The sequence below is a fragment of the Balaenoptera ricei genome, chromosome 1, assembly GCF_028023285.1.
Source record: "Balaenoptera ricei isolate mBalRic1 chromosome 1, mBalRic1.hap2, whole genome shotgun sequence".
Classification (NCBI taxonomy): Eukaryota; Metazoa; Chordata; class Mammalia; order Artiodactyla; family Balaenopteridae; genus Balaenoptera; species Balaenoptera ricei.
In genome coordinates, this window is record NC_082639.1 from 184,289,045 (window position 1) to 184,301,445 (window position 12,401).

General features: G+C 40.1%; 1 long non-coding RNA gene across 6 annotated transcripts in view; it reads right to left on the minus strand.

Annotated features, from left to right (window-relative positions):
• LOC132354178 (uncharacterized) overlaps positions 1–12,401 on the minus strand; it is a 359,922-nt gene that overhangs the window by 118,207 nt on the left and 229,314 nt on the right. The window lies entirely within an intron of this gene.

Consider the following 12,401-nt stretch of genomic DNA (forward strand, 5'->3'; position numbering starts at 1 on the left):
CAGACTCGTGTCCTGAGCGTGTGGACAGGACAGTAAGCTTGGTGCGATGCTCCCTTGGCCTTCCTATAATCTTCGCTTGCCTCCTTTTTTTGCACGTGTTCTAGCTATTGACAAGCTATTCTTTTCATAGTTTTAAAGAAACTGCAAGTGGTAGGATAGCAATGAGCAGTGCCTCTTTTGAAATAACATGACAGGAAAAGTGCTCTGGCCTCGGAAAGCTGTGAGGCAGCAGTACTTCTTCCTGAGGCTCCAGACAAAGGCCAGTTCAGCTGGGAATCCCAGTACGTATTGATAATTTCACTAAATCGTTAAGGGTTCAGAATGCTGTTTCTGTAGAGTATAACGGGGAGTGGTAGGACACGGCTCCTGATGCAACAACTAGGAAACTACAAAAAGAAAAATACCAAAAACATCAGTTTTTTCAGTAAGGACTTCTTAAAAGTTTTACTCTTTAAATGTTTAGTTTCTCCCCACCCTGAGGCTTACTGAAATATAACTGACATGTAAGACTGAATTAGTCGTAGGTGTGCAACAGTGATTCAATACATGCATATATTGCAAAATGGTCACGACAATTAGCTCAGTCAACATCCATCACCCCACACAGTTACATAATTTTTTCTTGTGATGAGAACTTTTAAGGTCTACTCTCTTAGCGACTTTCAAATATACAATACAGCACCGTTAACTATAGTCACCATGCTGTACCTTACATACCCAGGACTTATTTATCTCATAACTGGGAGTTTGTACCTTTGACCTCCTTCACCCATTTCCTCCACACCCCACCCTCCCCCCACCTCTGGCAACCACCAATCTGTCCTCTGTATCTATGAGTTGTGTTTTTTTTAGATTCCATTTATAAGTGAGATCATACAGTGTTGTCTTTCTCTGTTTGACTTATTTCACTTAGCATAATGTCTTCAGGTTTCACGCATGTTGTCGCAAACGGCAGGATCTTCTTTTTCATGGCTGAATGATATTCCATTATCGATACATAGATAACATTTTCTTTATCTAGTCATCCATCAACGGACACTTAGGTTGTTCCCGTGTCTTGGCTATTGTAAACAATGCTACTATGAACATGGGGGTGCAGATATCTTTTCAAGATAGTAATTTCAAACACACGTCATATTTTTATTTTTATTTTTATTTTGGCCACACCGCGAGGCTTGCAGGATCTTAGTTCCCCGACCAGGGATCGAACCTGGGCCCCCTGCAGCGGAAGCGCGGAGTCCTAACCACTGGACCTCCAGGTCATTGCCCGTCATATTTTTAAAGATAACAGATGATTATAGAAGCAAAGAGGACTAGATGAATGAAAATTCAGAAAGGGAAGAGCCCTTCATAGGTGGGCTGAGATCACCAGCCATTTTCTTTGCCACAGCCAGGCCCAGGCGGAACAGAGGGTTTTGGAGCAGGCAGAGAAAACCCAGGAGTGGAGAAGATATTAGCAGTGCTTCCACATGGGCTGACATAATGGATTAGAATGTAAAGGAGTCCCCAGCACACAGCCGGTTTTCCACATAGGACATCTGCTTTGTGCTTTTGCTGCATAGGGGTTGGGCACCTGCTCTTGAAAAGCTGAATGAAATCTCCAGCATTCCGCTGTGTGAAGCTGCCCATATGGCTCTGTGAAAAGAAGCCTACAGTGCACAACTGTTGCTGAAAGCAACGAGACAAAATGGTTTTCACTGCTTCTTCTCTCTCTGGATCATGAACTCCCTCCAGAAAGGTGGGAGCCCATATCCCTTCACCCTTCCCTCATGTCCCAATCGCCCAGAGACTGATGCTCCAACTAGCAAAAGCTGGAAAGGGAAAGAAGGGCAGAGGTAATGGGAGATAAGCTGATTTTCTTCTCTTTCACTTCTGTGTGGCAAATGATAACTCAAAGATAAGTTATACTGGTAGAAGTATTTGCAAGTATTACAAGAGAAGCTGAGAAAATATCATCTAACAACGCTGTATGGTAAAGGGAAAGGAGAGAATTAGGGAAAGCAGAATATACTAATGGGATGATAATTCATAGTCAGTAACAGACCCCATTTAAAGCAGTAAAGGTTAAAGTGCATAACGTAAAGTCATAAAGATAACCACTAGAACAAAAAAACAAACCTTCAAACTAATCAGGAGGAATATAAAAACAAACTGAAACAGCAATAGCAAAAAAATCACACAGACTATATATTTTAAAACGATAAGAATGGAGAGAGTAACATAACGCGGTGAGACAACGGAGTTTGGTCGTTTTCTTTTTCTCTTGCACAAGAGATCTGGAGGGGCTGCTGCCGCTGTGGCTCTGTGGCCGCCTCGGAGCCCCAGGCCCCTCTGTATTTCTGCTCTGCCATCCTCAGCCTCTGGCTTTCATCCTTTGAAAGCTCATGGTGGCAAGACTGCAGCTGGCAGATGACAGAAAGGGCAGGGGCAAAGGACAAAGACATATGCCAGTTGAGCCTGGCCTCTCTCAACGTGCCTGGAACAGTAACCGGCACATACTAAGTATTATCTGTTGAATGAATACGTGTTTCATGACCCTGCTGATACTGGGTTAGGTGACACTTTACATCCGTCCCTAGAATGCCCTGTGCTAAACCCTACATTGTACACGAGTTTTGAAATTTCTCATTTATTTGTCTCTCTCCAGAAAAAGATTTGCCCCTAGATTCCCTAATACTTATCAGAGCAACTAGTATGCACTAAGCACTCAGTAAATATTTGTTGAATAGTTGAAGAAATTAGTGTAAGCCTCAGCCCTTGACCCCTTATTCAACTAGCTTTTTTTGGTACCTTGTATGTGCCAGGCATTGTTCTGGACATTTGAGCAAAACAGCCTCATTCTTATACATTATAATCATGTAAAAAAAACCAAAACAAAAGTTGGTTTAGAAGAAATTTGCGTTGCTTGTAGATTATATGACTGAAAGACTATAGATTCTATTGGAGCTTGGGAGACAGAGCCCTCAGAAACCCTAAGCTTTCAACTAACCGATGACTTGCTCTGTTCTTTCTTCTAATTTCACAAAGAAAGTGAATAAAGGTAAAGGTTTCACAGTGAAATCAGGTAGCCATAGTCCATCTGCACATTCAGAAGCCAATGAAATTAGGGAAGATAAAGAGGGGAAGGGAGGGGAGAAAAGGGAAGAAAAGAGTGTTTGGGTACAAAAATACAAGGGTTTTAGGACAAAAAAGCAAATTAGGTAAGGGGGACTGAACAGTGTTTCTGAGAAAGAATAAACAAATGTGGATAATGGCCTACTTGCTATGTAATATTTGGTACAGTTTAATCGTTGGCTAATATCAAATATTGCCACTGAGTTGGGCTGTGGTTAAAGTAGACTTTAGTTTGATGTAATCACAAATACTTTACGTTTTCTATGAGACCACAGACACCTGTGTCTGTATCCTCATCTTCCAGCAGCTCCGCAGTCAAATGCCCCTCTGGTTTTAGAGACACCCTCAGCTGCCCAGAACTCCTACCTGTGGATTGACTGAGGTTTGATTCGATACTTGGGTATGGTTTCTGCCAGGAAACAAAACAAAACAAAACAAAACAACCTCAACATGGCAAACCTCTTTCATCGTTAGTTCTGAAGTGATATACTGTGTAAAACAACTCTGCTCATAAAAAGAGAAGGGAAAGGGAGACATTCTCCCCGGTATTCCTGGCATTACTCCATTGTCTTTGAAACTGTCCCAAATCAGAGGGAATTCTGTACAAAGGGGGAAAGTCTCATTTTTAGATCTTCTCAGAAGCGTTTCATTGTCTGTGCAAGGTGAGTAACGATTCACTGAAAGATGTAAAGGATGAATTATAAATGTAACCATCTATAAGGCAGTTTTTTTTTTTTAATAGAAGCCTATTTTTTTTTAAATTTTATTTATTTATTTATTTATTTATTTATTAATGGCTGTGTTGGGTCTTCGCTTCTGTGCGAGGGCTTTCTCTAGTTGCGGCAAGCGGGGGCCACTCTTCATCGCTGTTGCACGGGCCTCTCACTATCGCGGCCTCTCCCGTTGCGGAGCACAGGCTCCAGACGCGCAGGCTCAGTAATTGTGGCTCACGGGCCTAGTTGCTCCGCGGCATGTGGGATCTTCCCAGACCAGGGCTCGAACCCGTGTCCCCTGCATTGGCAGGCAGATCCTCAACCACTGCGCCACCAGGGAAGCCCAAGACAGTTGTTTTAAAGAATGTGGCTTCTAGGACTGGACAGGATCATGTAATTTATGATGCAGCCACCATGCTGTAAAGAGGTTTCAGTTTCCTCAGGAATCAACTGCTGTCCCGTGGTGAACGGTGCAGTCAAGAGAGGGACAGATTGGTTCCAGAGATCATCATGGACACCGCCAGCCCCACTGGGACATTTGAATCCTTGTCCCATTCTGACCCAGCTTCCCTGCCTTCTTGCACATGTCCACCCTCCTGCTGTAATTCAGTATAAGCTGTACTCGTCACCTCACTTTGCCTGCACTGCCTGCTCACCCTTTCACGTGGGGAGGCAAATACACCTCCACCTCGCTTAAACAAAATGTGAGAAAAGAAACCCCAGGCTAGGAGAATGGAACAAACTCCCACACAAGCCAGGCTGCTTTAACAGTTCTGTGCACTGTCTTCTGTGTGTTAAGATCTCCCTGTCTCAACTAAGAGCCTGGGCAAAACAGAATCACAAGGGGAAAAAGCCAGAGAGTCACAAACAAGACACCAAATCAAGATGAGGTAGAATTTAAAACCTCACAATGGTAAAAAAGAAAAGAAGACAAAAATTTCTCACAGTAAAAATAACCTGATTTTCCCAAAGAAAATAACAGAAGTGTAGAGCAGTTTGTAAGTTTATGTACCCTGATCTTCCGTATCATCTGAGACAAACGATAAAATAAGATTATGTGCTTGTTCTAACTTCGAGTTCCCACCAAATATATTGTCCTGGTTTTCTGCTTCTACAAATCCAACTGAAAACAAAACAAAATACATAGGAGAAGAAAACAGAGATAGGAAGAGACTACAAGAGGGGCTATCTACACTTTAGGAGTCGGCTACCTTTGGAATTTTTGAATATAACTTTCCCAGTTGGGGGAAGCCATGTTTCCTCAATCTGTAGGTATTCCTGTTCTAAAGCAAATTCATAATTTACAAACGTTCTGAGGCCTAGCTTAAGCTTAGCTGACCTTCAAAGGGTTAGTTTCTTCAGCATTTCCTTTTATTACCCGAGGTACTCCCAGGATACTTCAATTATCTTCCTGTTTGCCTGAGCTACTGAATAGTCAAAATGGGGTTCCTGACACTTGCAATCATGAAAATCCCATCTTAACAACAGACTCCACAACAGAAGCTTTCCACCACTCCTAATTCAAACGTAAATAACTCAGTGCTTTCCAGCCTCATCATGGGTTGGCTTAGAAACCGGAGCTGGATAAGGTCTGCAGTTGGGAGTGATCAATATTTCCAGCTATGAGTATCTCTAAAAAGCAGATGGCGAGAAAATTAGATTGGGGTTGGCAGAAATAGTCTGTGATATTTCCACATCATTAACATCTGAACATTTGTACGTTTGTCTAACATATTAGTTTGCAAAAATACACTAGCTAAAAGCAATGGAGGCCCATGACAAATAAATATTGATAGAGAAAGGAACAGTGTGGAAGACTGGCCCAGTGAATGCCAGGAGCCCTGCCTTTGGAGCAGTTGGGTTGCCAAATTCACTGAGTTTTAAGAAGAAGAAGTCTAGGCAAAGGGCTCTAACCTGGAAATAAAAGTGGAAAACATACTACCTATAACAAATTCCATCTAAATCCTAATTTTCTGTGTCTAGTCTTGATCACTGTAGAATCTCAAAGGGAGAAAAATCTCCCTACGCCACTGTCATAGCAGCAAGCTGCTTAAGGATCCCCTTTGACTTCTACACAGAGGAAACTGGCAAAAAGTGAGCTGAGATACAATCAACCTCACAAATCAGGCCAAAGTTAGAGCTTGGTATTGAACCCACAGCCCTTTGAAATGCAGCAAGATTAGCACTTCACTAGGATTTAACGGGCACAAAAGCTTTCGTTTAATTTTTTTTAAAAAAAGGAAAAATGGGATAATGAATCAAGCCTACTTGAAAAGTACAGGCACAGGAAACTGTGGAGGACCACAGACCACTTGACCCACAAAAGTAGTAGAATCACGCTAGAGTGGTCACCACTGACTTAAAGTTATTCACCTAAGAAGGAAGATTATGACTTATTTTGAGTGTATGACATTTAGGATGAAATAAATGTCCAGTGGGTCTGACCTCCATACATGGTAAAAAAAAAAAAAAAAAATGTAAATAAACACAAAAGCGAAACATTAGGAAAGACATGGAAAAAAATGCAGTTAGGATAGTCACAAGAAATGAGTGACATGGCTTTGGAAAGGACAGAATATGTCAGGCAAGATAGATTCTTTGAGGAAAATCACGTAATTAATGGAGAAAAACAGAGGATATAAATCACTATTGTTAACCATTTTAATGTGTAGTAAAGGCAAAGGCAAATCACTGGAATCATGTTATTAGAAATTTGAAAAACTTCCTTTACAAATGGCCTCTCCAGGCTGACTTTGAGCATCTTTGCTTTTGCATTTATGTCCTGTGTCATGTAACAGAACATTCCAGTCCAACTGCAAATAATGTATCAATGTTCTTATAGCACAGTTTCCATTTATCTGAACTTGTGAATAAGACACTTGCTTTAGTACTTGCCCAATTTTATTTGCAAAGCATAATCAAACAGAGTCTGACATGACTACTCTTCCTTGTTGAAATGATTATAAATCATAGGGTGAAAATAAATGAAAATGAATCCAATATGCAGGAAGTATATCAGAGATAACATTAATGAAGAATAACTGGAAAGATGGGCCTATTAATGAGAATGTTATTGGTAAGATAAGATCTAGCGTGAGTGAGGTTTACAGGATCACATGAGCCCAGTTCACTGAAGGTCCCACATTCGATTTTCTTATAACCTCTTAAATTATAGAAAGGGGGTGTTCGGTGTTTACTATATAAGTAGATTAGAACAGGGTGAGAAAAAGAAACTAGATTCTTATCTTGCTCAGTTTGCAATTACTGAAGATAACTGAATTTCCCCAAGTTGCAAAGATCTTCTCTTACTAAAACCTATCAGTTGATTTCTTCATTTAGAAAATAAAATTGTAAACAAGTCTAAAATGTTTAATCCTTTTATTCATAAATGATATAAGGTAGGTATCAATGTCCCCACCGACGTTTTACCTGGACACAGAGAAAAATCCTTCCAAATTCACATTTGTTGAAGCTTTTCAAATAAACTCTATGAAATGTAGCTGTAACACTGTCAGAGGCCCTACCCACAAGCCTGGAGAGTGAAGGAGCCAAAACAGACCCAGGTAGTGACCCTTTGTCTTACTTCCTTAACCAGTGAGAGGTTATGCTAATTCAGCAAAGTCTTTCAGAGCCTCTTTTAAACTCTGCAAAGCTTTGCATCTTCAGATCCATTCTTCCATGGTCTTCATGCATGTAAGAGGTGTCTACTTGCTGAAGACCAGTTTCTCCACTGCAGTTTTTTGTACTTTCCAAGGGGTGCTGATCTTGAATGCAGAAACAGGCAGAAGAGTACATGTTGACTTTGTAGTAAATGGCAACAGTGCTTTTTTTAATTTAATTGAAGTATAGTTGATTCACAATATTGTGCTAGTTGCAGGTGTACAGCAAAGAGATTCGGTTATGTATGTGTGTGTATATGTATACATATACACACACATATATACATATATTCTTTTATTTCCATTCTTTTCATTATAGACTATTACAAGATACCGAATATAGTTCTCTGTGCTCTACAGTAAATCCTTGTTGTTTATCTATTTTATACATGATAGTGGGTATCTGTTAATCCCATACTCTTAATTTATCCCTCCACCTCCTTTCCTCTTTGGTAACCATAAGTTAGTTTTCTATGTCTGTGAGTCTGTTTCTGTTTTGTAAATAAGTTCATTTGTACTATTTTTAGATTCCACATGTAAGTGATATATTTAATATGGTATTTGTCTTTCTCTGTCTGACTTACTTCATTTAGTATGATAATCTCTAGGTCCAAAAATGTTGCTGCAAATGGTAATATTTTGCTTTTTATGGCTGAGTAATATTCCATTGTATATATGTGCCACGTCTTCTTTATCCAGTCATCTGTCAATGGACACTTAGGTTGCTTCCATGTCTTGGCTATTGTAAATAGTGCTGCTATGAACATTGGGGTGCATGTGTCTTTTTGAATAGAGTTCTTCTCATTTCTGGATATATGCCCAGGAGCGGGATTGCTGGATCATGCGGTAACTCTATTTTTAGTTTTTTGAGGAACCTCCATACTGTTCTCCATAGTGGCTGCCCCAATTTACATTCCCACCAACAGTGCAAGAGGGTTCCCTTTTCTCCATACCTTCTCCAGCATTTATTGTTTATAGACTTTTTAATGATGGCCATTCTGATTGGTGTGAGGTGATACCTCACTGTAGTTTTGATTTGCATTTCTCTAATAATTAGTGATATTGAGCATCTTTTCACGCTCCTGTTGGCCACGTGTATGTCTTCTTTGGAGAAGTATCTAGTTAAGTCTTCTGCCCATTTTTTGATTGAGTTCTTTGGTTTTTTTGATATTGAATTGATGAGCTGTTTGTATATATTTTTTAAAAATTATTTATTTATTTATTATTATTTTTTGACTGTGTTGGGTCTTCATTCCTGCACGCGGGCTTTCTCTAGTTGCAGCGAGCGGCAGCTACTCTTCGTTGTGGTGCGCAGACTTCTCATTGCGGTGGCTTCTCCTGTTGCGGAGCATGGGCTCTAGGTGCGTGGGCTTCAGTAGTTGTGGCTCTCAGGCTCTAGAGCACAGGCTTGGTAGTTGTGGCACGTGGGATTAGTTGCTGTGGCATGTGGCATCTTCCCAGGGCAGGGCTCGAACCCATGTCCCCTGCATTAGCAGGTGGTTTCTTAACCACTGTGCCACCAAGGAAGTCCCTATATTTTTGAAATTAAGCCTTTGTCAGTCTTATGATTTGCAAATATTTTCTCCCAGTTCATAGGCTGTCTTTTCATGTTGTTTATGGTTTCCTTTGCTGTGCAAAAGCTTATAAGTTTGATGAGGTCCCACTTGTTTATTTTTGCTTTCATTTCTTTTGCCTTGGGAGACTGACCTTAGAAAATATTGCTATGATTTATGTCAGAGAGTTTTTTGCCTATGTTCTCTTCTAGGAGTTTTATGGTGTCATGTCTTATATTTAAGTCTTTAAGCCTTTTTGAGTTTATTTTTGTGTAGGGTGTGACGGTGTGTTCTAACTTCACTGATTTATATGCTGCCAAAGAGACTGTCTTTTCTCCATTATATAGTCTTGCCTCCTTTGTAGAGGATTAACTGACCTAGGTATGTGGGTTTATTTCTGGGCTCTCTATTAACAGCACTTTTCTTCTGTCCCACACTTTCAGAGCTAGTCCCTCCTCAGTACATTCCCCTCTGATGGCACTTTTCACCCTGATGACTTGCTTAAGTATCTGTCTGCCCAACTATACTGTGACCCTCTTTGGACAGACAGTCATTCATCTTTCTATCTGCAGTACTTAGGTCTGATACATTGTAGGACTACAATTAAAGTTTGTTAAGTCAAGATATTTTGTTTCAATGGATCAAAATTTCTGTTCATGTCACCGAGTCTTACCACATAGATATATTTCTACTTTTAAAATACAATCTCATACTCCTTATTGTCCTTTTCCCCATAATTCCTAATGTCCACAATAAAATGTCAGCAATATTATAAAGGCCCAACATCAGTTTAATCAATATCAAGATTGAAAAAGTCATTCAGCAAAGAATTCCCTACAAGGATTCAGGCAGTTGGAATGAGTGGGAACTAAATGGAAAATCAACTCAGCAAAGATTAAAATTTACCCCCATTGAAGTTGATAGCCATAATCTGAAATGTTTTATTAAACCAATCTTCTAGACATTTTAAATTATAACACTGGAATTTTTAATGCAGGGAAACTCTTCTTATGACACTATAATGGTAGATATATATCATTATACATCTGTCAAAACCCAAAGAATGTACAACACCAAAAGTGAACCGCAATGTAAACGAAGGACTTTGGGTAATAATGACATGTCAATGTAGGTCCATCATTGATTGTGTAACAAATATACCACACTGATGCGAGATGTTGATGGTAGGGAAGGCTGTGGAGGTGGAGGGAGTATGTGGGAACTCTGCACTTTCAGCTCCATTTTGCTGTAGAGCTCTAAAAATAAAGTACTAATTTTTAAAAAAAGAACATGAAGACCATATGAAGTATTCCTTTCCTTAGCACTGCAATCTGGTTACTTAAACACAGTTTCACAGGGTTTCCCTGGTGGCACAGTGGTTAAGAATCCACCTGCCAATGCAGGGGACACGGGTTCGAGTCCTGGTCCGGGAAGATCCCACATGCCGCGGAGCAACTAAGCCCCGTGTGCCACAACTACTGAGCCTGTGCTCTAGAGCCCGTGAGCCACAACTACTGAGCCCACGTGCCACAACTACTGAGGCCACGTGCCACAACTACTGAAGCCCACGCACCCAGAGCCCGTGCTCCTCAACAAGAGAAGCCACCGCAATGAGAAGCCCGCGCACCGCAACGGAGAGTAGCCCTCGCTCGCCGCAACTAGAGAAAGCCCGCACGCAGCAACGAGGACCCAATGCAGCCAAAAATAAATTAAAATAATATAAATTTATTTAGGAAAAAAAACACAATTTCACAGAAGAAATGTACAAACAAGATTATGTTTGTAAGAGCCACTATTTATTCTATTGGCTTTTGTCAAGTCCTCTACAATTTCAACCAAAGCCATTGCTTCAGTAAAGATACTATTTGATCACTTGTCTTTTCTTAATGATTTTCACAGAAAGGAACCAGACAGTGACACTCTGTGTGATTGATAGGAAACTCCCATGCCCTGCCATGGACTTATCAGCCTTACTGCTACAGCTTCTCCAGATTTGCCCAGCTCTGGTACATACAGGCTTTGCAGGTGCTTCCAAGCAGCCTTTGTGCCACTGAGGTGGCTTCAACAGCCAACTGTGAATTTCAGATGGACCCCCTCTACCAGGAGCTTAATTCTCCATTTGGGCTTTGAAGCACACAGTTGTAATTGCTTGCAAATGCTTGAGCTTGAAAGTCTATACTGAGGTAGCAAAAGGTTGGAGGTTTAAGGAATTATTAATATGTAAGAGGCAAATATTTATTTCATTCTCAGACCACAGCTTCCTAACGTGGTGTCAAGAGAACATTATTTCTGCCAACTACTTTCCCTACTTACTTAGAGTTCAGTTCTCAGAAATGTTAAGACACTGCTGCACATTCCACCCTCCTATTAGAGACTGACAAACGTGCACTAACATATTCAAGGTTCTCAGAAGATCGGCACTGATCAATTATTCAACTTTAACCCAACATTTCCCAAACTTATGTGGCCCCAGGACCTTTGCTGCTGCTGGTGTCATAGTCCTTATCATACTTATTAACATCCAAAGGAACTACCGTTGCTGAAACATGCTTTGGAAATTATCAGTATATCTGGAGAGTAATAATAGTGGCCTTTACAAATAAACTTTAAATCATTTTTCTCTAACATAACTTACCCACAATTATCCAGAGGAATGAGAGGTTATTAAATAAATAAACATGAGCAATGCTGAAGATTTCAACTGAAAAGTAAGTATGGACTGAACCACAAGAAACACACAAACAAATGCCTTTATTCGTCCGTCTCTGAACCCCATCATTTTTGTCTGGGTAACTTCCAAAGTGGCCAACTTATCTCACTAGTTCTCTTCCTAAATGTATCACATTATCTTTCGAACATCAACTGATGCTTACTACATACAGCATAATATTTGTGCGTGCCTGTGTAGTAAGTACATTTTAAAATATAAATGTGATTCCTTCAAATATTTTTTATCCTGAAGATAGAACTAAAACAGGAAAATTCCCTTTTGTTAGGTTTACCTAATCCCTTCAGAAGCTTCTCTGAGTAAAATTTGTTTTGTCTTTTCAGGGGTAAAAACCAACAGAGGCTTAAACTAAACTGGACACTCTATAAATAAACCACATTCTATACACAAACTCCGTACGAGCTTATATTGCACTAGCCCCTCTACCCTGATCAGTGATTAGTCATCTATTTCCTTGGGTTTTTATTTTAATTCTTAATTTTAATTAAAGCTAGACTATATCTCTCCAGAGATACTACCGAAATTTGGAAGATCGTCACCTAAGGAGTACACTATTGGCCTGGCCAAATATATTCTTATTTTTACCATGAGTAGTTTTTCTCCTGATACTGTGTAATTCTTTTGTATCAGTGTA